The following is a 27922-nucleotide window of genomic DNA, read 5'->3' on the forward strand; positions in this document are numbered from 1 at the left end:
TATATATATAAAAGTTTTGTTATAAGCCTCTACGATTTGGGGTCATTTGCTACCTGTGGAATACATAGCCTAAGCTGACCAATACAAGAAAATTTTGAGACGGATTTACATTTTAGATGAGATTTGATGTGTAAGGTGTTCACCACGTAGGCCTAGAGTATATGAAAGAAGAACTGGAATGCCAGGTACAGAGTGCAGATTTGCAAATGTCTGGAGGCAGAAACACAGTGGTGATTTTGAGGAATTGCAAATACTTTGGCATGTCTGAAGTTGACACACACACAAAACAGGTTTGAAAAATGGGCAAGGATTATATATCATGGTCAATTTTATATATTATGTTGTCTTCAGACTTTATCATATAGACCTTAAGAATTTTAACCAGTGAGGGTAGTGAAAATGGTTTTGTCATTTAAAAAAAGATCGTGCTAGCCCCAGGATAGGTAATGGACTGGGATTTAGTGAGAGACTATTTGGGAAACACATATCAATTCAATATTAGGAAAACTTGTATCATGACAGTAGTGATGGAGATGAAAGATAAATTGTAGTGGCATTTAGGTGGTAAAACAATAAGACTTAATGAGCTATTAGAACCAAGAGGAACAAGTAGGGAAAAGAAATAGAGGAGCAGAAGGAAGGTGATTATGTATGTTGAAGAACTCTAAAAGGTTGTATCCATCTTTACAAATGTAAGAAAATATTTCTAGTACACTATTAAAGAGGAAGCATGGGGGTAGGGCAGGGTAGAGTGAAATGTGAATTTCTTCTTTAGATGAGGCTATTTGATGGCAGATGGAGGGAATGTGTTGGCCGAGTGGCAGTGTATAACTGAGTCAAATTCATAGGTCTACAATTCCTTGTTCATATTGTTAACAACTGAAAATTACTTTTTCACACTAGGCTGTGCCTCAAAACACAATGGATGACAAACACTTTTACTAATTTAACCTCATTCAATTCAACCTCATTATCCAGTAAATAAGTTTCTCTACATGGCTGGAATCATGATAACCACCATCAGTGTAGTCTGCCTTGGATAACTGGGTTGTTTTAGGCATGTAGACAAATGCAGCACCTTTGAATTAAATACTTTCATATATTACCCAATTCTTTCTTAAAAGAGAATTTGTGGCAGAAAATAATCAGGAGAAAACTTAAATTGATGCTATAAACTTCTTCTCCCAATGTTTGTTACCAAAGACATTGCGTTAATACTTATGGAGTATCCAAAGTTGTTTTGCTATTTATTATCAAATTTTGGAAGGGTCACCCACTTCTCTGGACCTCATACTTTAATCATCACGATCGTTGGCAGCAGAAAAATTTCAGTTCCTTTTAGGTCAGGGTCTTTGTTTTGGACACTGAAGCATCACCAACAGCAGAATAGTACTTGCCACTTAGTAGATGCTCAATGAATATGTGTTGAACGAAGGAATAAAACTATTATAAAAATATGAAGTATTTGGGTATGCAATATTTGCATTGGAATTCATTGTTTGCATTTAAATGTAAGAAGATGGGACTATTTGGAAGACTTTAAGATATACCGTAAGGAGTGAGCATTTCCAAGGAAAGTTGATACATTATATTATTACATCTTTTTTTGTCATAAATTGGAATAACAGCAGAAATTTTCAAGAATGGAGGAGAAATCAGAGCTTCTGGCTGTGCTTTTACTGTATGTACTTTTAAACTACAGAGACTGAGATGAATTTATATCAGCCAACTGAAAGAAAAATGCTTTGTTGATAAATAAGGAGTAAGATATGGATTTATCTTTAACATGATGCATGCCTGAGAGGGGAGATATCCAAATGGTGGTTGCAGGCTGTTGGATGGAGTCTTTTATATTTACTAGTTAGAACCAAGAAAGGCTAAGAGAGCTCAAAAGCTATTTGACTTGATGTTTAACTTTGAAAAGGGAACTTACCAACAGAGAAATCACAGGAGAGATGAAGAGAGAGGTTAGGGTTAGTTGGGGTATGTAATGGAGGAGAAATGGGGAAAAAGGGAGAAGGTGCTTTTTTAAAGAAATGAACTAATAGTGTGATAAATTCAGGGGAAACTGGAGCAAGAACTGGGCAGCAAATAATATGGGGGACAATGAGTGTAAAGAACTGGGGTTTTCTCCTTCTAAGTGTCCAGAGAAAAATTCCTAACTTGGCAGTCACATACACTAGTCAGTTGTATCTATTCATATCTTCTCTCCTCCCGTAATCCTCTTTTGCTTTTCAAGCTCTACCCGATTCCACAGTTAAGACTGTTTCAATTTTCATTCCAACTACTACTTCTGTTCTCAGCAGATACTTTATTATTGCTCCCTGGGATGGAATCAACTTTTTTATCATCTCTTCTCTGAGCCAGATTTGGTGACTAGTTTCTGGGGTTGTTTTAATAGAACTCTTCTATCCCCATAGTTTTTTCTAATAAAACATACTTCTACAAACTCAGGAATTAATTCAAAAAAGGACATTCTCATAATATGAATACACTTGGCCTTGTTTGTACCCTCATTCTTCAGCTAACACCTGGGAGAATTTGATCAGATTGGGTAACCTTCCCTGTGTAGGCTACTGCCATGGCTTCTGGCACTTTGTATTTTTGTGTTCCTCTGGGTATAGATCAGATTCTCTACCTAATTATCTGAATGTGGTTTTTGCGGTTTAAACCATCTGACGTGTTAGTTTAAGCTGTGGAGGTCATGTTACTCACATTATTCATCCCACGCACAAATAAAGCCTTTTTTCCCCTCTTGCCAAAGTCAAAATCAGGTCAAGTTGTGCGATATGAACAGGTGTGGAAAAAATCAAAATGTACGTCTTCCTTCTTATTTTGGATTTAGAGGTTCTACTGCAGAGAGCCTATAAAAGTACATGAAGATTTATTTATGTGGAAGTATCTGACTCCTGCAATATGAACTTTGGGGATCTACTTCTTGTTGGCAACTAAAATATGAAAAAATCAAACTGAAGTCACTCTGAGTTAACTTTGAAAGAGAAATGTATAAGAATAAGTACCTCAACCTCATAGGGTTATTTTGGGTGTTAAATGTAAGATGTATAGAACAAAATGGACTGTTCAACAAATGACAGTAAAACAAAAAACCCAACCATGAAGCTTGAAGATGTTTGTAGAATGAAGAGTTCTTTGGTGACAGAGGTAGATTCTGTAGATATGAATCCCTGCTAAGTCAAACCTGGAATTCAGAATTTGGGTTTCCTGCTAAATGTTGACCTTTTGGGGTATCTGCATATCTGTTAGTGTGGATAAGCGTGCATTTTGTTTGTTTTTCTTATTCTGGCTTTGTTGTGGTTGTGGTTATTTTGTAGTTTTTTTTTTTTCTGACCAAGAGCAGATATAAATAAATATATGTATAAATAATAATAATGTGTATGTGTGTGTATATTTATATATATGGAGAGAGAGAGAGAGGTGGGGGAGGACAGAGAATTATACACAAGACAGAAGAGAGTAGGAGGGTGGAAACACATACCTTGTTCCCCTTACCTGGACCCAGGAATTATTGTTCAGTACCTCCAAAAAGAAGAAAAAAGTCAGAAACTAAACAAATCAGTCTCATGAAGGACTCTGTGAGAACTGAAAGAAAAACAGTGCTGGTTTAGCACCCTGGGAAGCACCAGGAGTCACCACCCCAGGCAGAGCACTACTTTTCTAGGCAATTAGCTAGGGTACCTGACTCAACAGAACCCTGGCAGGAAACTGCAGCTACTCAAGGAGCACTGAAATGCCCGATGGGTACGGCAGATCTCCAATGGAGACCTGGCGGGACAACATAATACCCAGATGGCATAGATATATCCTGATCACATGTGCAATATCCCTTGGCGACTACAGGGAATATTTGAGAGCACAGTTATTGCAGAGTCTGGCACTTTGGGTGAGAAGATCAGGTCCAGAGCTGAACTAGAGCAATTTGCGTTCCCCTTCTAGCTATACAACCCCATGGAAAAACTTCAGTGACAAGGACTAAATTTCTGTTACTTGCTTTACCCAAAGGCCATCACTAAAAAAAGCATTACCAACAAGTGTCATGTTAGGCAGTCCCTACAAGAACACTGAATTCTGATATACCACTACAGGCACATCTGCATAAATGTACAGGTTCATATGGAACTAACATTTCACAGGAGCTCCACAGCTTGAGAACTAGAAAGAGCCTTCAGGTAATTCAATCCAGGTGATTTTCACATATATTTGAGCTGTGGAACTTTTTATCAAAAATGCTTTTCTGTTCAACATACATTTACTGAGCACACATACGTGTGTAAATATAAACATGGATAAGATGGTGCTTATCTCAGAAATGTTTCTGTTTGCTGGAGGAATCTCTCTCTCCTCTTTTACACATGCACACCCCACATATTTACAAATATGAAGGAGTGATATAATGGGCAGAGGGGCAAGGGTGGGAAAGAATGGGGAACAAGTGGGAAAACAGGAGAAGAGAAGGTTTCATGGGAACAAATATTTCTTGACCTGGGGTTTGAGGAATGGGGAAAATTTTCCAAGGCAGAAATTGTTAAATAAGTCATTCACGGCATAAGGATAGATGAGCAAAGGCACTGGCTTAAAATATGAGAAACTGTGGGAAATTATTTGGGGTGCAACATTACAGACCTGAAGTCTGACTTTATTTTCAGGACAGTGTGGGTCCATTTTGAGAAGGATATTGATAATGAAAGCTGTGCTTTGAGGAAGCTGTCCCAGCATCTGAAGATGCCCTTCCCCTGGTAAGGGCGGGGGAGTAGGGGAAGGGACAGCGTGTGACTAGAGCCTCACCCAACTGCTCTCTCCCCACAACCCTGCAGTGACCCTTGAGGTGACTACAAAAACTAAAAGCCTCCACAGACAGGACTGAAAACCTTTTGATGAGTGTCTCTCCCGCTTTTTTACAACTAAATAAACTGAGGATTGGAGTTCATGAATGATTTGCATAAGATCATATAATCATCAACTGCTGGGCATTTGGCTCCCCAATCCTCAGCTATAGATTTCGGATAGCTGAAAACTGCTTCAAGACATTTTTCTCCTGGTTCACTTCATCCCTTCATGATCTGATTTTCCTGGAAATAGTCTCAGTTTTCCATGAAAATACCAGTCCTGTAGGTCAGAGTTCATAGACAAGGAGACTGGCAGACTACTGGTTATTGCAGTGTCTATACATTCTTGACCATTATTATATTTATTGTCATTGTTATTATTTGTAGGGATGGAGGCTGTGTGTGTGTTTTCAAAATGATAAAGGGTCTTTGACATCTAATTCTTTTTAAGATCCAGAGGTTGCAAGTGTATAGTTGAGGATTTTAACAACTCCTTTTAGAATGAAGTATTTGGTAATATCCTATCTATACCCAAGGTAAGTGCAAAATTACACTATGATGTAGCTCTTTGTAAGTATGCTGCATTCTCTTAAAGATCAGATGGGCACTGCACACACCTACCTGAGAGATAATCCATGAAACAGCAACTTCTATAGTCCCTGGCAATGAAGTTACAGGATCCTGTCCTGATTTAGGTCAGAAATGTATGGGAGAAGCTGATACAATTGAAAAGAACTCTGATTTTGCTGGCTATTACTTTAGTCTCGGAGGGGAGAAAAAGGTTTTTCCTTGATCCTGCTAGGGTCCATGGCTGGGTATGAAAATAAACTGACAGACTACCATGAGAAAAGCATACATGTTTATTTAAATAAGTTTTATGTGACAAGGATCCTTCATAAGGAAATGAAGAACCAAAGAAACAGACTTTGTATTTTTGTGCTACGTTTGATGAGGAATAGATAGTCATGGAAGAATATGATAGGTTAAGGAGTATGAGGTCATTGTAATAAACTGGGGTAACCTTAGAAAGATCTATTTGTTAGGATTCTTTTATGTCCCTACTCCCTTCCTCTGGGTATAGGGAGGGTCCCTCTCACATGAGGATTTTATGATCCATTTCAGAGAAATAGGGTAAGGGGGGGATAGGAGATCAAAGAGACCTTTCTGCTTCTAACATTTCCCCAAACTCCTTCAGCTTAAGACATTCAATATGCCAAGCTGCCCTATTTTGAGGTTGTATGTCCTGAGCCCCAACTGCCTCTTCATTCTTTGAGTCTCCTCCCTCTGTGTTGCCCAGATGGGACTATTGCTATAACTCCTAGGGAGTGTTCTGGTGCTTAATCGGGAAGGCAGTGGAAGTATTCTTTACACCATGGACATATTAAAGAGCTTACTGGATGGACTGAATTTAACAGTGGTTAATAGCTGGATAGGAAAAAAATCTCAGTAGGTTCACTGTAATTAAATGCATTAGGAAAAACTGTAAACTAGGTATCCACTTGGTGCATGGCTAAGGGACGCAAGTGGTTATTAGATCATCCTTAATTTCCATCCCTCACGGAGATCCTAAGAGTCTACCTTGGGCTTTTAGTGAATCACTGTTAGCTCTTCAACTCTCCTGTCCTTTACCCTGCTATGCCTGCTCCCCCAACCCAGAAACCTACTTAAGTCGACTTTTCAACATAAGTTTCCCTCCTGGCTAGCAGATGTGTTTAGACAATTAAATGAAACCTACCCCTGCAAAAGTATCCTCTAAGGAAGATACTGACAATTTGAAAGTAGAGTTTTAGTAATTAAGACCGTTTTAAGACCCGAAGGAATAATTCCTAAAGGGCACTTTGGGTACTGCGGAAGAGGGAGGCAGGGGTTCTGAGGGGACTTCATGGCATGCCTCATCCCGCGTGTAGCCACCTTCCTGTCTAGAAGGTTAACTGTACAGCGGAGAATGAGACTGAGCCATGATTTCTTTTCCCTGCGGTGCCTCGTTACATACTTTTCTCTTAGGCTGAGTCTTCAATTTTACGCAGAGCCAGGTGTTTTCGAGAGGGTTGAAGTAACAAATCAACCCATTTGAGCTTTTGAAAATACTAATTTGCCTTCGGATATCTTTAATCCGGCTGTATATATTCCCCCTTTCACAGCATTTCTGAATTTAAGCACTATCCAAAACAACATGTGGCAGTTTCTCTAATTACTTATGATTAACAAAAAAAGCCAAGTCGGCCCCTCAAGGCATCGACACTTTGCCATTTTCCTGGAGAAATGGATACTGCAGAGCAAAAAGCAGCTTGAAAATGAAAGCGCGGCACAACACAGGACAGCAGTGCAGGATTGCATTTCTTTCCCGCACTGTATTTCAGAAATGTTTCACACAACAGGAAAAGGGGGAACAAAGAGCAGATGGAATGAGTTATAACAGCCACTGAAAACAATGGTGCAAAGACATTTCTGGGCGGTAGAAACCTCACCAAAATTGTCAGTCACTGAGTCGGTGGCAGAGTGAATGAGAGAATAGATGAAGAGCAGAAATAAAAATAGAGCTGTTTTGATATGGACCCTAGAAAATGACAGAAACATGGTTGAAAAAATTGACAAGGGTGTGTCAACTGTTAGAAGTACCATGTGGAGTTTCTCCTTAACAAAAAACCATAGTAGAGAAACACATTCATTTTGAAAAGCTATGGTAATATTTTTCCAGGTCTTTCCTTAAGAAGTGATTTGTAATTTGTTTTCCCCTCAATGAGTAATTTATTCTTACTGAATTCAGGGAAAAGTATTTCTCCTACTTGGTGGAAAGTTTATCCTATTTGTCTATCAAAAGCTGAAGGCACAGACGTGAATGCCAAAAATCAGCCTGGCAGCTGACCCAGAGCAAAATGTAGCAAAAGGCTTGAAGTGGCTAATTAGCAGTTTTATAATTCCTGGAATAAGGACTCTTGGTATATTTTACTGTATAATTTTTCCAAGTTCAGCAAGGTTGCTCTTGTAATTCTAGAAGTGATCTCTATTGACCAGCAAGTCGTTCCCCTTACCTTTGAATAGACCTGGTTTCTTTAACAATCGCCACACTCCCCAATCACTTAGTAAAATTCTATTCTTGCATCTATAAAGGACCACACTCCATCTTCAAGGTGCATAAGGGTTTAATGGGGTACCCAGGGGAAGAAATACCCCGTGAAACTCTGTTCTCTAAAATATTATTTATTTGCCTTGCAAATACTTTCACGGTCATCATAAGTAATGCGCTGTCATAAACTTGTCAAAGACGAGAATCTTTGACCATGTTTAGCGACATTTCATAGGATTAAAGGAAACAAAGCTTAGAGAGAGAGTTCTCATAGCATAGCCTCATAAATGATAAGGATAAATAGACATGCCATCAGTAGCAGCTATAGAGGATGTTGAGCTGTATGACTTAGGCACAGTAATGGCTTCCTTGCTTTTGTGCAATGTTTATATCCTTTTTTTGAACAGGGGGGTTGAGCCCCCAAAGTGAAATAAATGTGACACAAGAAATGGTGTGGATTAAAATCTGACAAGTATCAAAGAATGCCGATTGAGGTGGAGAAGAGGAGCCTGAGGCAAAGTGTAAATATTGCTGAGAACTTTAAGTCCAAACAAATTAAACTTAATAATTCTTAAGTTACAAAGTGAAGGAGACAGAACATCTCAGATCTGAAAGAAACTGATTAAAGTAGCACTTAAAGTTAACTCTGAGTCAGGGCAAGTGTAAAGATTAAATTTTTTCTGCAAACAGAGTATACTCTGCAATAAGGAAGTGGCCAATCCGAACATGGATACCTTGAGACAAGTATGGAATGGGGCCACTGTCCATTCTGGTGTGGGATACGGCAGAGGATCACACTTGGAAGAAGAGGATCTCAATGGAGACCAGAAGTTTTCCTTTCACCATCCTGAACGCGAGACTATTACCTGGGCCGTATTGAATTGTGTTTGTGGCACGTTCAAATATAGAACTAACTGTAGAATTAGTTTCTTTTATTGAGTCAGTTGAGCAGTTTTTAAAAATCCCTTGCAGGCTTCAAAAAGCCCTAAATTAAAGAATTCATTATGGTACTAGTGTACCTAATACGAATAATGTTACCTAACATTTATTTTGCACTTATTTGGCGTCACTTCAGGCACCCTGCAATCGTCAACTTTTACTCCTCACAAAAACCTTTTTGGGGTATGATTAGCCTTGTTTTAAAGATGGGAAAACTGAGATACAAAGAATGTAAGAAATTTTGCTCAGATCACATAGTTCGCAAGTAGCAGAGAGAGAATTTGAGCGCCTGCAGTGGCTGCTAGATTTTACTGTCGGAACCTCTACGCTGTAGTGCCTCAAGGTAGGTGTGTAGTGATCTGATGGGTTTTCCCTTTTATTCTCACTCTTTTTAATTCTTTCTTTCTCCCTTTCTTATTGCTCCCTCAGTATACTTAACTCCTTTTCAGAAATCTGCTGGTTCTGAAAAGCATTATGACTAGAAAGAGCTGGGCTGGTACACACGTCATTCTCTTCAAGCCAAGATCTTCTCTCATGACTGGTTAAGAACACTTTTCTCTAAAATGTGATAAATGTACCAGGTGGGATAAATGACATGATTTTAGTGGCAATGGAGTCATTTTTAAATTTAGTTTCGTATTTATCTTAATGTGTATTAGAAACGTACAACCAGCACATACATACCTTTTGAATTCACTGACACTATTACCGAAGATGAGACATTATAGTATTAGACGTAAACAAAGAAGAATGCTTAAGTAATATTTGTACCAATGGCGCAGAGACATTGCAAAATAAGTGTAGGTGTTACAAGAGATGACTAAAAAGTAGAAAAGGCCCAACTTAACCTTTGGTCCCATGCTTATTCCAGCGGTGCTCTTCCTCTGTGCTTGTGTTCCTCCTTCATGACCAGGACCACTTACCTTTAGGCATCTCTTGTCCTGACTCTCTGCTGGCTGTCAAACAACTCCCACAGAGGTGCTAAGGGCTAAGCACTGCTGTCTAAAAGCATCTGTTTTTATACCTCACATTCTTGCAAAAAGGATTTAGAGTAGCTTAAGATAAAAACCGAAAATACAAGACAGAAACAGCTAAAGACCACACACACACACACACACGCACACACACACACACACACACACACACACACACACACAAGTACGTGTCAAACTACCATTGGTTAATTTTCCAGATTCTGTTCATGACCCCTTCTCCTTATACTTTAAGCCTACGCTCTTAGAACTCCATGATTTTGCTATTCCTCTTGCCAGGAATTTCCTTGTCAACCTACTAAGACTTAAATTTTAGATTTCTTCTCAAATCTTGCTTCCTCTGGTTCCCTCGGCCAAGATTAAATTCTCCTTCCTCCATGCTCACATACCTTCCTACCTATAGCCATCATAAAAATCAACACACTGTACTGCAATAATCTGTGTGTGTCCCTTCCTCCCCTGTGAGGATCCTGAAAGCAAAGACATGCTCTATTCACCTTAGGAGCTTCTGCAGTCTGCCACATTGGGGGAATTAGTGATAATAACTAATTTATTGTACAAAATTTTTAATATATTAACTTACTTAATATTTCCAGTGACCTCAAAATGTATGTTCCAGTATAATCCCCATGTTATATTGAGGCACTGTGATTATCTAAATTGCTTAAGTTTGAGACATAAGAAAATGGCACAGTTTAGATTTTTAAATCTAAACAAACACTAGGGTCAACTTGCTTAATTCTACTTTGACCCTCAATGACTATAATGACAGAATTGTTAAAGAGTCCTGTAATAACATTTAAAGAAGTGACTCATAGTTAAAAAACTTAATATACAATAAAAAGTGACCATGATATTTGAGGGGCCATAAGCCTATTTCCCAAGCCAGGGAGTAAATGAAGATGTTTCTCTTTGAAGACTGGCCCAGAAACTGGTCACTGCCATTTACCTTTCAGTAGATGGGTGACAGAATAGATCTTCTTTGGAACTTTAAACCTCTTCCTACCCCATCCCCACTTTAGGGCGATGATTTCCATTGAACATCAAAGACTGGAGAGAACTGCAAAGGAGGTATTCAGAAGAGCTGAGAAAATTATGCCATGAAATTAGAGAGGTGAGCAGGAATTGAAACAAGCTGTACAAATAGAGCAGTAAGGAACTGTATTTTCAGGGGGAAATGAAGAACGGAGACTGTAATGAGAGTGGAGAAAGGACCCTAAGTTCTTAATAGAAAATGAGGATATACCAGTCAGGACATTATAGGTTATATGCTAGTAGCAAACAACCCCCATATCTCGGTATCCTAATAAAAGTTTATTTCCCTCTCCTGTCCAAAGTGGGTGGACAGGGTATTCTACTCATTATGGTCACTCAGGATTCAGGCCAACAGAAAGGCCTAATATCAAAGGGGGCAGGGAATTTGGGGGAGTGGAATCATATCAATTGCCCAGGAGGAGGATGGCAAGAAACATTTGGTGAATAGCACTAATTACTACTCCAGGAGTTAATGATAGTATCTAGTCCCTAGGATTTCTGTGTGTATTTAATGAGATCATGCTTAGAAAGTACCAGTCACATAGCAAGTGTTAGCTATTAATGACAGTAATAAGCAGACCTATTTTCTCACAAGTTTTTTTTTTTCCCCTAAAGAGGAAAAATATAATAGAACACATTATACACAGCATGTCAAATTGGCACTCAGGCCGATCAAATTTAATTTGTGATTGGAAGTATTATCCCTAGGCCTTTTAACACAATTATAAATTGACTCTTGGCCACTGAGGACAAAGTTTTTTAAAGGCCTAAAGAATATCATAATAAATGTACCATATTTGCTAGGTTTAAGGTACTTTTTACTTCTTAACATTTTAATATTTCTTAGTCTGTGTTGTATTTTATAATCAATAGAATGTAAATACAATACACCTTTTCCATTTAAAAATTTTTGTTCCTGAAAACCTGCTAATAAATGATTGGTGTATCTTAAAATTTTTGTTGTTCTTGAACTAAGAAAAAATAGAGTTGAAAAAATGAGTTAATGTCAAAAGAAATGAAGTAGCTTTCACTACAATGCTCCTTATGAAATAAGCCCATGCAGGATTTGGACTTCAGATGTGTAACAATTTGCATTCGATCATTCTTTCCCTTCTTGTTATTATAACAAGTTTCTCGGTCTGCTTCACAAGAAATGTGATGCAAAAATGGTTATTTTTTTACCATACTGAGAAATGTCTCCCAGTGGAATTTTTTTAAAAGGTAGCTATTGCGTTCTGAATCATCAGCTGACAGCAATACAACTTTGAGTGCAGCAAAGAAACAGCTTCATCTCACTGGTGTGCAAAAGGGAAACAGCAGGGATTTCCACATGCAGTGTCAGTCTAAGTAAATGACACCTGTTATAAAATTGTATCTGTGACCAAGACATCCATTAATGGATTCAGGCACACCTCAACTACAGAAGGCAGCTGCCTCATATAGCAGCAGGGTTCGCCAGCTACAACAGAATCAGTAACAGCAGTAATTTATGAATTACATCAAATTAAAACTGCAAACCTTGTGGCTGACTTAGAAGCTTCTTTAACATGCCCTAGCCTAAGTTTTCTCACTGTTAGTTGATTGAGGAAACACTGAAGGGGCTGGGTTGTCCAAAGAAAATCCAAATGCATAACAATAGATTGTGCTAGGGGAGCACACCTAACCTGGAAGATACCAAAGCAACTGCTCTGCTCTGTGGGTAAGATGAAGGCCAGGCAGCTCCACATGATGATGGGTTAGTGAACAGGGAGACATCGCCAGCACTTTTGTCTGTGACTTTCCTGTTGCCTCACTGGGAAAGAAACTTTTCTGACCATTTAAGTCTTAACCTAGGACAATGAATCTCAAATTTTGTTGTGCAAAACATTAGTCTGGGGAATTTATTAAATTTCCCAGGCCCTACCCTTGGGCATTCCAATTCACTGGCACTAAAGTTGAGTCTCATGTAGAAAGTAAGTGAGCTCTTCTGTGGTGAACAAGGCCCCCCAAACAGATTTATTGGTTCTTCAGCAGGAAATCAACTGTGAAGCTAACTAAAATTACTCTTGTTTTTGCTCCACCCTTAGAAGGTCACAAGGTCACAAGTGGCCATAGGCATTTGTGTTTAAAAAAAATGCAAAGATGATTCTGATGCATACTTTATAAGGGATGGTTATAAATTAACAATCCATATTATAGAACCAAGTTATATAATTCATGAAAGATCATGGGTTACGTGATATGAATCATCATAGAACAAATCAGAAGAACAGCTAGTACTACTGAAGCTCTGCTATTTAACTATTTCTTGGTTTGCAGTGTAGTATCATAATTAAGAGCCCTAGTTTTAGGGAAACAGATTGCTCGGGTTTGAATGCTGGCCCAATTATTTTCTGGATATGTGAAACTGAGCAGGAAACTTCTGCTTTATTTTCCTTATGTATAAAGTGGATAACATAGGGTCATTGTATTAAGAGTGTCAACCAAGAAAAATAATTAGAATACACCTATCACAGAGCAGATGTTCAATAATTCTTAGCTGTTTATACTACTATGTGACAGACACTTGATTGTGTCAATGAATTCTTAACAATTTAATAATGTAGAAACTGGAGATCAGCCAAGATGGTGGAGTAGAAAGACCCTGAGCTCACCTCCTCTCATGAGCACACCAAAATCACAACGATTTGCAGAACCACCATTGATTAAAAAGACCAGAACCTACCAGAAAAGATCTTCTACAAATAAAGACAAAGAAGGGACCACAAAGAGATGGATAGGAAGGGTGGACTCACGATATAATCAAGTTTCAGGTGGGCCACCTGCAAACTGCAGAATAATTATATTGCAGAGGTTCTCACACAGCAATGAGAGTTCTGAGCCCTACATTGGGCTCCCCAGCTTGGGGGTCCTGCACCAGGAAGACAAGCACCCAGAGCATTTGGCTTTCAAGGCCAGTGGGGCTTAATTTCTGGGGGAAATAGAGACTGTACTCTTAAAGGGCACACACAAAATCTCACACTCTCCAGGACCCAGGACAAAAGAAATAACTTGATAGGAGACTGGGCCAAACCTACATCTTGGAGAGTCTCCTAGAGAGGTGGGAAGGGGTGGGGGGGCTGCGTCTCACCCTGGGAACACAGACACTGGCAGCAGCCATTTTGGGGAGCTTATTCAACCGCGTGGACACTGGTGCTGGAGGCTGCCATTGTGGAATTCTCCTTCTAGCTCATTACTGCCTAGACCTGGTCCTACCCAACAACCTGTAGGCACCAGTTTGGGGATGCTTCAAGCCAAGCAACTAACTGGGTGGGGACGTAGCCCCACCATCAGCAGACAGGCTGCTAAGACCTCCTGAGCCCACAGCTTCCTCTAGACACAGCCCTGCCCACCAGAGGGCCAGGACCCAGCTCCATCCACCAGTGGAGAGGAACTGGCTCTGCCCTCCACAAAACCTTCTCTAGCCTCTGGACCAGCTTCACCCCCCAGGGGGCAGATGCCAGATGCAAGAAAACCACACTCCCACAGCTTGAGGACCCAGCCTGTGCACAGCAGGCCAGACACTGCCCTGGGATCAACTGGCTCACAGCCTTGCCCACCTACAGGCGTGCACAAGCTTTAGGACACCCTGGACCTCTGTACCACCTGTGTCAAGAACCGCCCCCCCATCCCCCCCAGCATTATGACAGCTCTGGGATGCCTGAGTCCTGCAGCCAGACTCCAGGTGCCAGCTCTGCCTGCAGTAGTCTGGCACTAACCACCCCAGGGCCTGGATTCACCCAACAGTGGGTGGGCAACAGCCCCAGAGTCTTCTGGACCCAACTCTGCCCAACAATGAGCCAGCACTAGTCCCAGAGCCTCCAGGGGTTCTGCAGTAATCTGCCCCCTGACTAGGCCCTAACAACGAACAGCGGGCAGCCTCTGCACAAGGCAGGGTCTGGCAACCAACCAGACCAGGGTCCAACCAAGCCTACCAGACTGTGCACATAGTCAGCCTACCACAACAGAAGGACACACTCAGCCCTCACAGGGGTAACACCTAGAGCATACAGCTTGGGTTAGAAGAGGGCAGTACACTGCTGGGACACATAGGACATCTCTGATAAAAAGCACTTCTCCAAGTGGAGAAACATAACTAACCTATCACATACATAAAAATAAAAATAGCAACTTAGGCAAAATGAGGTGAAAGAGGAACATGTTTCAGACGAGAAATGAAATAAAACCCCAGAAGAACAACTAAGTGAAATGGAGACAATCTAGCCAAGAAAGAGCTCAGGGTAATGATCATAAAGATGATCAAAGAACTCGTGACCACCTAGAGGGGTGGGATAGGGAGGGGGGGAGGGAAAAGCAAGAGGGAGGAGATATGGGGATATATGTATATGTATAACTGATTCACTTTGTTATAAAGCAGGAAATAACACACCACTGTAAAGCAATTATACTCCAATAAAGATGTTAAAAAAAATTTATTTTTTAAATAAAGGAAAGAAAGGATAGCTAAACAGGTAGCAGCATCACACCGTCAAGCCTAATACTGGTCCCCTTTGGCATTATTAACCCTGGGAAATGCATCACTGCTATGAAAAAATAGAGAAGAAATATGTATTAAAGTCTAAAAATAAACTCTTAAGAAGTGACCACTTAAAAAAATTAAAAGAAAAAAAAAAAAGAACTCAGAAGAATAGATGCACAGATTGAAAAGTCAGAATTTTTTAACAGATAGTTAGAAAATATAAAGAACAGCCAAACAGAGATGAAGAATACAATAACTGAAATAAAAAATATACTAAAAAGAATCAACAGTATACAAAAAGATACAGAGAAATGGATCAGTGAGCTGGAAGACAGAGTAGTGGAAATCACTGACACTGAAAAAAAAAAGAAAAAAGAATAAAAAGAAATGAGGACAATTTAAGAGATGTCTTAAATTGATCAAGTGCATTAATATTTGCATTACATGGTCTCAGAAGGAGAATAGAGAGAAAGGGACTGAGAACTTATTAGAAGAGATAATAGCTGAAAACTTCCCTAACATGGGAAAGGAAACTTTCACCCAAGCCCAAGAAGCACAGAGTCCCATATAGGATTAACCCAAGGAGGAGCACACCAAGATACACTGAAATTAAAATGATGAAAATTAAAGATAAAGAGAGAGTACTAAATGCAGCAAGTGAAAAGCAACAAGTAACATACAAGGGAACTCCCATAAGGCTATTAGCTGATTTTTCAACAGAAACTCTGCAGGCCAGAAGGGAGTGGCACAATATGTTTAAAGTCATAATAGGGAAAAACCTACAACCAAGAATACTCTACCCATCAAGGCTCTCATTCAGATTTTACAGAGAAATCAAAAGCTTTACAGATAAGCAAAAGATAAAAGAGCTCAGCACCACAAACCAGTTTTATAACAAGTGTTAAAGGAACTTCTCTAAGTGAAAAAGAAAAGGCCACAACTAGAAATAAGAAAATTATGAAATGAAAAAGCTCACCAGTAAAGGCAAACATATAGTAAACATAGGAAAACATCCACACACAAAGCTAGTAGGAAGGTTAAAAAATAAAAGTAGTGAAATCATCTATATCCACAATCAGCAGCTAAGGGATACAAAAAGTAATTCAATGTAAAATATGAGAGCAAAAACAGTAATCATGAGGAGAGGAGAGTATGAATGGAGGGTTTTTAAAATGCATTTGGAATTAAGAGATCAGCAACATAAAACTACCACATTTATATACAGAGTGCTATGTAAAACCTCATGGTAATGACAAACCAAAAATCTATGATATACCCACAAAAAAGAAAAAGGAATCCGAACATAAAACTAAAGATAGTCATCAAAACACTAAATAAGAGAATAAAATAAGAATGGAAAAGAAAGACCTATAAAAACAACCCCAAAACAATTAACAAAATGGCAATAGGAACATACATATCTATAATTACCTTAAATGGAGATGGACTAAGTGCTACAATCAAAAGACAGAGTGGCTGAATAGATACCAAAACAAGACCCATATATATGCTGCCTACAAGAGCTTCACTTCAGATCTAAAGACACACAAAGACTGGAAGTGAGAGAATGGAAAAAGGTATTCCATGCAAATGGAAATCAAAAGAAAGCTGGAGTAGCAATACTTACATCACACAAAATAGACTTAAAAATAAATACTGTTATAAGAGACAAAGAAGGACCCTATGTAATGATCAAGGGATCAATCGAAGAAGAAGGTATAATAATTGTAAATGTGCACCTAACACAGAAGCACCTCAATATATAAGGCAAATACTAACAGCCATAAAAGGAGAAATTGACAGTAACAGAATAACAGTTGCAGACCCTTAACACCCCGTTTACATCAATGGACAGATAATTCAGACAGAAAATCAATATGGAAACACAGGCCTTACATGACACATTAAATCAAAAAGACTTAATTGACATAGAGCATTCCATCTGAAAACAGCAGAATACACATTCTTTTCAAGTGTACATGGAACATTCTCCAGGATAGACCACATGCTAGGCCACAAAGGAAGCCTCAGTAAATTTATGAAAATTGAAATCATATCAAGCACCTTTTCCAAACACAATGCTATAAGACTGGAAATCAACTACATGTAAAAACTGCAAAAAACACAAACACATGGACGCTAAAAATATTCTACTAAACAAACAAGGGGTCACTAAGAAATTAAAGAGAAAATAAGAAAATACCAAGAGACAAATGAAAACAAAAACATGACAATACAAAATCTATGGGATGCAGCAAAAGCAGTTCTAAGAGGGGAGTTTATAGAGATGCAAGCTAACCTCAGGAAACAAGAAAAATCTCAAATAACCTAACCTTACATCTAAAGGAACTAGAGAAAGAAACAAAACACAAAGTTAGAAGGAAAGAAATCATAAATATCAGAGCAGAAATAGAGACTAAAAAAATAGAAAAGATCAATGAAAGTGAAAAGATAAACAAAACTTATAAACCTTTAGCCAGACTTATCAAGAAAAAACGGAAGAGGGTTCATATCCATAAAATCAGAAATGAAAAAGGAGAAATTACAACCCACACCAAAGAAACACAAAAGATCATAAGAGACTACTATGAACAACTATATGCCAATAAAATGGACAACCTAGAAACAACTGACAAATTCTTAGTAATGTACAATCTCCCAAGACAAAATTAGGAAGAAATAGAAAATATGAACAGACCAATTACTAGTAATGAAATTGAAACAATAATTAAATAACTCCCAACAAACAAAGGTCCAGGAGCAGATGGCTTCACAGGTGAATTCTACCAAACATTTAGACAAGAATAAAAAACATATCCTTCTCAAACTATCCGAAAAAACTGCTGAGGAAGGAGCACTTCTGAACTCTTTCTATGAGGCCAGCATCACCCTGATACCAAAACCAGTCAAGGTTATCACAAAAGAAGAAAATTACAGGCCAATATCACTGATGAACATAGATGCAAAAATTCTCAACAAAAGATTAGCAAACAAATCCAACAATACATTTAAAAGGATCATACACCATGATCAAGTGGGATTTACCCCAGCAGTGTAAGGATTTTTCAATCTCTGCTAAGCAATCAATGTGATAGACCACCTTAACAAATTGAAGAGTAAAAACCATCTGATTCATTTGTCAATAGACACTTAGGCTGCTTCCATGTCCTGGCTATTGTAAATAGTGCTGCAATGAACATTGTGGTACATGTCTCTTTTTGAATCATGGTTTTCATAATTCAAAAAGAGACATGCCCAGTAGTGGGACTGCTGGGTCATATGGTAGTTCTATTTTTAGTTTTTTAAGGAACCTCCATACTGTTCTCCATAGTGGCTGTATCAATTTATATACAATGAAATATTACTCAGCCATAAAAAGAAACAAAATTGAGTTATTTGCAGTGAGGTGGACAGACCTAGAGTCTGTCATACAGAGTGAAGTAAGTCAGAAAGAGAAAAACAAAAACCATATGCTAACACACATATATGGAATCTAAAAAAAAAAATTGTTCTGATGAACCTAGGGGCAGGACAGGAATAAAGATGCAGACATAGAGAATGGACTTGAGGATATGGGGAGGGGGAAGGGTAAGCTGGGACGAAGTGAGAGTAGCATTGACATATATACAATACCAAATGTAAAATAGATAGCTAGTGGGAAGCAGCTGCATAGCACAGGGAGATCAGCTCGGTGCTTTGTGATCACCTAGAGGGGTGGGATAGGGAGGGTGGGAGGGAGGTGCAAGAGGGAGGGGATATGGGGATATATGTATACATATAGCTGATTCACTTTGTTATACAGCAGAAACTAACACAACATTGTAAAGCAATTATACTCCAATAAAGGTGTAGAGGGGTGGAATAGGGAGGGTGGGAGGGAGACACAAGAGGGAGGAGATATGGGGATATATGTGTATGTATAGCTGATTCACTTTGTTATAAAGCAGAAACTAACACACCATTGTAAGGCAATTATACTCCAATAAAGATGTTAAAAAAAAACAACCATATGATTATCTCAGTAGATGCAGAAAAAGCTTTTGATAAAATTCAGCATCCATTCATGATAAAAACTCTCCAGGAGTGAGCATAGAGGGAACATACCTTAACATAATAAAGGCCACATGTGACAAACCCACAGCTTACAGCCTATTCAATGGTCAGAAGCTGAAAGCATTTCCTCTACGATCAGGAAAAATACAAGGATGCCCACTCTCATCACTTTTATTTGACACAGTATTTGAAGCCCTAGCCAAAGCCTTCAGAGAAGAAAAAGAATTAAAAGGAATCCAAATTGGGAAGGAAGAAGTAAAACTGTCACTGTCTGCAGATGACATGATGCTATACATAGAAAATCCTAAGGACGCCACCAGAAAACTACTGGAGCTCAATGAATTTGGCATAGTTGTAGGATATAAAATTAATATACAGAAATCTTTTGCATTTCTAAACACTAAATATGAAGTATCATGAAGAGAAATTAAGGAAACAATTCCATTTACCATCGCATCAAAAAGAGTGAAAGACCTAGGAATAAACCTAACTAAGGAGGAAAAATACCTGTACTCAGAAAATAATAAGACACTGATGAAAGAAACTGAAGATGACACAGATGGAAAGATATACCATGTTCTTGGATCAGAGGAATTAATATTGTTAAAATGACCATACTACCCAAGGCAAACTACAGATTCAATGCAATCCCTATCAAAATACCAATAGCATTTTTCACAGAACTGGAACAAATAATTTGAAAATTTGTATGGAAATGCAAATGACCACGAATAGCCAAAACAATCTTAAGAAAGAAGAACAGAGATGAAGGAATCAGACTCCCTGACTTCAGACTATACTAAAGAGCTACAGTAATAAAAACAGTATGGTACTGGGCCCAAAGCAGACACATAGATAAACTGAGCAGAATAGGGAGCCCAGAAATAAACCCACACACTTACGGTCAATCAATCTATAGCGAAAGAGGCAAGAATATACAATGGAGAAAAGACAGTCTCTTCAGTAAGTGGTGATGGGAAAACTGGACAGCTACATGTAAAAGAATGAAAGGAAAATGGTCTCCAACACCATATACAAAAATAAACTCAAAATGGATTAAAGACCTAAAAGTAAGACTGGAAACCATAAAACTCCTAGAGGAAACCATAGGCAGAACACTCTGACATAAATTGTAGCAATCTCTCTTTGGATCTGTCTCCTAAAGCAAAGGAAATAAAAGCTAAAATAAACAAATGGGATGTAATTAAACTTAAAATCTTTTGCACAGCAAAGGAATCCATTAACTAAATGAAAAGGCAACCTACTGAATAGGAGAAAATACTTGCAAATGACATAAATGATAAGGGGTTAATATCCAAAGTATATAAACAGCTCACACAACTCAACATCAAAAAAACAAACAACCCAATTAAAAATGGGCAAACACTTGAATAGACATTTTTTCAAAGATGACATACAGCTGGCCAACATGCACATGAAAAGATGCTCAACATTGCTGTCATCAGGGAAATGGAAATCAAGACCACAATGAAATATCACCTCACACCTGTCAGAATGTCTGTCATCAAAATGAACACAAATAACAAATGTTGGCAAGGATGTGGAGAGAAAGGAACTCTCATACACTGTTGGTGGGAATGTAAATTGGTGCAGCCACTGTGGAAAACAGTATGGCAGTTTCTCAAAAAACTAAAAACAGAAATATCATATGACCCAGCAATTTCACTCCTGGATATATACCTGAAAAAACCCCACTAATTAAAACAGATACAGGCACCCCAATATTCATAGCAGCATTATTTACAATTGCCAAGACATGGAAGCCACCTACATGTCTATCAACAGATGAATGGACAAAGAAGATGTGGTATATATGTACAATGGTATACTACTCAGCCATAAGAAAGAATGAAATTTTGCCATTTGCAACAACATGGATGGACTTGGAGGGTATTGTGCTCAGTGAAATAAGTCAGACAAAGACAAATACTGTATGATATCACTTACATGTGGAATCTAAAAAATACAACTAACTAGTGAATATAACAAAAAAAGAAGCAGACCCACAGATATAGAGAACAAACTAGTGGTTACCAGGGAGGGGGCAATATAGGGGTGGGGGAGTGGGAGGTACAAACTATTATGCATAAAATAAGCTACAAAGCTATACTGTACAACACAGGAAATACAGCCAATGTTTCATAATCACTATAAATGTATGAATATAACCTTTAAAAATTGCAAATCACTATATTGTACATCAACTATACTTTAATAAAAAAAGAAAAAAATGTAGAAAGTACATTTCAATTTCCTCATCTCCCTTTCACAGATGAGGAAACTGAAACACAGAGATTAGATCACCAATCCAAAATCACAATATGAGTTCCATACACTTAGCTACTACACTAATGTAGAGCTGAAGAGAATTACAGGGTTTCTTAAATCTACCCCACATTTTTCTCAAGGTCCTTCGATGGGTTAGTGGCAGTGTGGGTAATGGTTGACAGTAGAAGGTGACTGCATGTGGTTTTGCAGTAAGACCGAGGAGGCGCCTCTAGTATCTACTTGTAGTGTGATTGTGGGCAAGTCACTTAGTATTTTTGTGACTCAGTATTTAAATAACCAACATTATCAGGATACTAATATTTGCTCCATGAGTATTTTCTGTGGATTAAATGGCAATGTGTGAATTTCCTAGTAGGTACTCAATAAATATTGATTGACTTCTGATTCTGATTGGCAGGATTAGAAAAAAATCGTTCATTATGTACATAGTTCTACACTAGGTGAAGTAGATAATATAAAAATAAAACATGATGAACACACTTATAAAATGTAATATCAAACACAGTTCCAGCTTTAAGCCCATCATTTTGCATTGATAAGCACATGGGTAGACTCCTGGTACCTCTAATACTTCATGTGAAACTATGTCCCCAAAATGGACAACTGGATCAGTGCCAGGCTACTGACACAATTGGAGCCAATCAGATTCTCTACCCTAGAATTTGGAGTCAGATTGAAAGTATGGATTTTGAGACTATATTAATTATAAAATTTGGGCTAGCCACATACACAGAAAAGCTTACAAATCAGATCGACCGATAAAAGCAAAATGAGGTAGAAGAGATCAAGATGGTGGAGTAGAAGGGCAAGGAGCTCATCTCCCCTGACAAACACATCAAAAATATATCTACACGTGGAACAATTCTCACAGAAAACCAACTGAAAACTGTTAGAAGGTCTCATACAACCAAAGCTGTAAGAAAGATCTCCGTGTAACTGGGTAAGAACAACAACAATAAAAAAAAGTCATCAGGACAGGACTAGTGCCCCTGGGAGGAAGCTGAGAAAGAGGAAATGTTTCCACCTGTGCCCTGGGAACTCCCTTTGCCAGCTGGGAGACCTGCGGTGCAGATAGGTAGCTGAAGAGGCCTGGTCTCCCTTGTGTGAATGTGATGGTTTGGTGGCAATCAGAGTGGAGAGATACCAGTGCTGATGGCTGCCAGGCTGCTGCATTTCACAGCCCAAAACATGCTGGGAGGGGCTGCTGGTACATGTAGAGGCTAGACACTGAAACTTGGACTTCAGTGGACAGATCCTGGGAAAGGACTCAGTCTAGCTGTGCAGGGATAGCACGAAGGGCTTAGAGTGTGGTCCAGGCCACCATTGTTAGCATATGCAGGGAAAGGCACAGGTCTTCCATAGGATCCCCAGTATCAGCGCAGGCAGGGTGGGGTGTGGGTCCACAGTAGGAGCCACATTGACAGCTGCACGTGACAGTATGTGGCTCTGCTGGTGGGGGACTTTGTGAGCAAGCACATGGCAGAGGGCAGGGCTGACATCACTGAAGCCCATTATCAATGCTCTCAGAGTGGGTGTGGGTCCAGCAGCAGTGGACCCACCGGTGCACACACCGGTGGCAGGTGGCATCACACAATGGCACATTCCCAGCAGATTGCCCCTGGGGAGGAGTACACAGCGGGCTTATTTCCCAGTGGGAGTGCTCCAGTCCCACATACTTCACACCAGAGCCTAAAGCCAGATGTGGGGTGGAAAGGCCCTGGGAGAGTCCTACCATAGAGGCAGCCCAAGTTTTAGGTGGTGGCACAACCTCCTCGATTCCTGAATCCACAACATCACCACCCCCAGTGCCAAGCTAACACTAGGTCCGGGAGGAACACAACAAAGCACGGGACACAAACTTGGGCTACTTCTGAACAAAATGGAGGATGCCGCATGGATGGCACATAGGTTCACTGTGACCACATGGGCCTCGCTTGCTTCAGCACTCACTTCCTTGGGGATAGAGAACACACTTAAGGGAACAGAGCCTTACTGAACTGGAACCTCAGAGTTTTTACTTCAAGAACCGAGGAGCAGACCCTGCCCCTGACAGGGCTGTGACAGCCACAGAACAAACAGGAGACCCCACCCAACATCCAGTGCAGGCTCTGGTCACCACAACATAAACCACACCTCCTTATCAAGGGGATAATGGCCAGCACACTCTGAGGAAAGACGTGGCAGGCATCCATACCAAAAACAGCCCTCTCACCAAAAATACTGGGCTCTCACAGGGATGTTCCCACATAAAAACAGCCCTTCAAGACCACAGTAGATAACTGATTCTCCTAAATTCAAAGAGACAGAGAAATTTAAAATGAAAAAGTAGAGGAACTACTCCCAATTAAAAGAAAAAGGGAAATCCCCTGAAAGAACAAACAATGAAATAGACCTCTTCAGTCTACTAGATGCCAAGTTCAAAATAGAGGTAATAAAAATGTTAAAAGCATTATGAAAGTTTATGGATATATCATTTTAACAAAGATCTAGAAACTATAAAGAGGAACCAATCAAAATTAGATAACTCAATTGCTGAGATAAAAACTGAGCTAAAAGCAGTGAATAGCGGACAAAACAATGCAGAAGAATGAATAAGTAATCTGGAAGATAGAATAATGGAAGTCACCCAATCAAAACAGCAGACAGAAAGACAAAAGAAAAAAATGAAAGCAACATATGAGATGTACAGGATAATATAAAATTAGCCTATGCATAATAGAAATTCCAGAAGGAGAAGAAAGAAAAAAGGGAATCGAAAATGTATTCGAGGAAATTATGGCTGAAAACTTCCCAAATCTAAAGAAGGAAACATATATCCAGGTACAGGAAGCACAGAGGGTCTCAAACAAGATGAACCCAAACAGACTCACACCAAGACACATAATAATTAAAATGACAAAAGGTGAAGATAAAGAGAGGATTCTAAAGGCGAGAAGATAAAACAAGGAGTCAGTTACAAGGGAACCCCTCATAAGGCTATCAGCTGATTTTTCTACAGAAACTTTGCAGGCCAGAAGGGAGTGGCATGATATATTCAAAATCCCGAAAGGGAAAAACCTGCAACCTAGAATACTCTATCCAGCAAGATTATAATTTAGAATAGGAGAAAATAATAATTTCTCAGACAAGCAAAAACTAAAAGAATACAGCGATACTAAAGCTAACCTAAAAGAAATATTGAAAGAGCTTCTCTAAATAGAAAAGAAGCAAGAATCTATAGGAAAGGGGAAAACACAATAGGAGAGGCAAATATATAAAAGGATTGAAGATCACTTAAATAAGCTAGTATATAGATTAAAAACAAATTTTTTGTACAAGCAATTATAACTACAATTAACAACAAAAGGATAAACATAAAGATGTAAAATAGGACATCAAAACCACAAAATGTGGGGGAGGAAAGTAAAAAATATAGATCGTTTAGAGTGTGTTTGAACTTATACAACTATTAGTCTAAAGCAAGTAGGTATAGTTATGGGTAAACATACTTGAAAACAAGGGTAACCACAAATCAAAAACACAATAGATTCACAAAAAGCAAAAATAAAGGGACTCAAGCATAATACAAAAGAAAACTATCAAACTACAAAAGGAAAAACAAAAAGAAGGAACAAAGAAGAACTAGAAAATCAACTGGAAAACAAGGCTTAAAATGGCAATAAATACATACTTATCAATAATTACTTTAAAAGTTAATGGACTAAATGTTCTGATCAAAAGAAACAGAGTGACAGGTTGGATAAAAAAGCAAGAACCTATAATATGCTGCCTAGAAGAGACTCGCTGTAGTGCAAAAGACACACACAGATTGAAAGTGAGGGAATGGAAAAAGATATTTCATGCAAATGGAAATGACAAGAAAGCAGGGGTAGCAATACTCATATCAGACAGAAGAGGTGTTAAAACAAAGTTCATAAAGAAAGATAAAGAAGGAAACCATATAATGATAAAGGGATCAATACAAGAAGAGGACATTACACTCATTAACATATATGTACCCAATATAGGAACACCTAAATATATAAAAACATACTAACATACATAAAGGAAAAAGTTGACAGTAACATATTAATAGTAGGAGACTTTAACACCCCACTAATGTCAGTGGACAGATATTCCAGACAGAAAATTAATAAGGCAACAGATCCTAAATGACACAATGGAATACTTGAACTTAATTGATATCTGCAGGACAAAACATCCAAAAAAACCCCCAGAATACACAGTCTTTTCAAGCATGCATGGAACATTCTTTAGGATAGGCCACATACTAGGACACAAAACAAGCCTCAGCAAATTTAAAAGGACAGAATTATCTCAAGCATCCTTTCTGACCACCCTATTATGAAACTAGAAATCAATCACAGAAAGAAAAATGGGGGAAAAAACGATTACACAGAGACTAAACAACATGCTACTGAAAAAAAAAAAAACAATGGGTCAATGATGAAATCAAAGAGAAATACAGAAAATACCTCAAGACAAATGACAATGAAAAGCACAACCTTAAAAATTATCTATGGGATGCAGCAAAAGCAGTTCTAACAGGGAAGTTCATAGCGATACAGGCCTTCCTCAAGTAATAAGAAAAATCTCAAATAAACAACCTAACCTACCACCTAAAAGAATTAGAAAAAGAACAAACAAAACCTAAATTCAGAAGGAAGGAAATAATAAAGATCAGAGAGGAAATAAATAAAATAGAGATCAAAATAACAACATAAAAGATAAATAAAACCAAGAGGTAGTTTTTTGAAAGGATAAACAAAATTGACAAACCTCTAAGCAGGTTCACCAACAAAAGAGAGAGGACCCAAATAAACAAAATAAAAAATGAAAGAGGATAAATAACAACTGATACTGCAGAAATACAAAAAAATCATAAGAAAATACTATGAACAGTTACATGCCAACAAACTGGGCAACGTAGAGGAAATGGACAAGTTTCCAGAAACACACAACCCGCCAAAATTGAGTCAAGAAGAAGCAGATAATTTGAACACACCAATCACTAGAAGTGAAATAGAATCTGTAATTTAAAAAAAACAAAAAAACAAAAACATCCTGCAAACGAAAGTCCAGGACTGGAAGTCTTCACTGGGGAATTCTACCAAACATACAAAGAACTTATACCTATCTTTCCCAAACTGTTCCAAAAGATTGAAGAGGCAGGCACACTCCCAGAATCTTTACAAGAAGCCACCATCACATTGATACCAAAACCAGACAAAGGTACTACAAAAAAGGAAATTACAGGCCAATATCTTTAGTGAATATAAATGAAAAATCCTCAACAAAAATTTAACCAACCGAATCCAACAATACACAAAAAGGATCGCACACCATGATCAAGTTGGATTCATTCCTAGGTCTCAAGGATGGTTCAACATACGCAAAATCAATGGGATGCATCACATTAATGAAAGAAAAGACCAAAACTCACATGATCATCTCAACAGACGCAGAAAAAGCATTTGATAAAATTCAACATCCACTCACCATAAAAACTCTCCAAAGTGGGTATAGAGGGAACATATCTCAACATAATAAAAGCCATTTATGACAAACCCACAGCCAACATAATACTCAATGGTAAAAAGGTTAAAGCCTTCCTGCCAAATTCTGGAACAAGACAAGGATGCCCACTCTCACCACTTCTATTCGACATAGTATTGGAAGTCCTAGTGACAGCAATCAGACAAGAAGAAAAAAAAAGGTATCCAAATTGGAAGAGAACGTGTAACATTGTCATTATATGCAGATGACATGATACTCTATATAGAAAACCCTAGACTCCACACAAAAACTATCCAAACTAATAAATGAATTCAGCAAGGCAGTAGAATACAAGATTAACATACAGAAATCTGTTGCATTTCTTTATACCAACAATGAAATATCAGAAAGTAAAAAAAAAAAAATCTCATTTAAAATCACATTAAAAAAAATAACCAAGGAGGTGAAAGACCTATACATTGAGAAGTATAAAACATTGATAAAGGAAATTGAAGAAGATTCAAAGAAACAGAGAGATATGTCATACCCTTCAATTAAAAGAATTACTATTGTTAAAATAGCCATACTACCCAAAGCAATCTACAGATTTAATGGGATCCCTGTCAAATTACCAATGACATTTTTCACAGAACCAGAACAAATAATCCTAAAATTCATATGGAACCAT

The 27922-nt window shown here is 38.4% G+C and overlaps 1 pseudogene; it reads left to right on the forward strand.

Annotated features, from left to right (window-relative positions):
* The first annotated feature begins 8637 nt into the window (after window positions 1–8637).
* The window catches only part of LOC118899561, a 42716-nt pseudogene continuing 23431 nt past the window's right edge, over window positions 8638–27922 (forward strand).

This window comes from Balaenoptera musculus, chromosome 8 (genome assembly GCF_009873245.2).
Source record: "Balaenoptera musculus isolate JJ_BM4_2016_0621 chromosome 8, mBalMus1.pri.v3, whole genome shotgun sequence".
NCBI classification, from domain to species: Eukaryota; Metazoa; Chordata; class Mammalia; order Artiodactyla; family Balaenopteridae; genus Balaenoptera; species Balaenoptera musculus.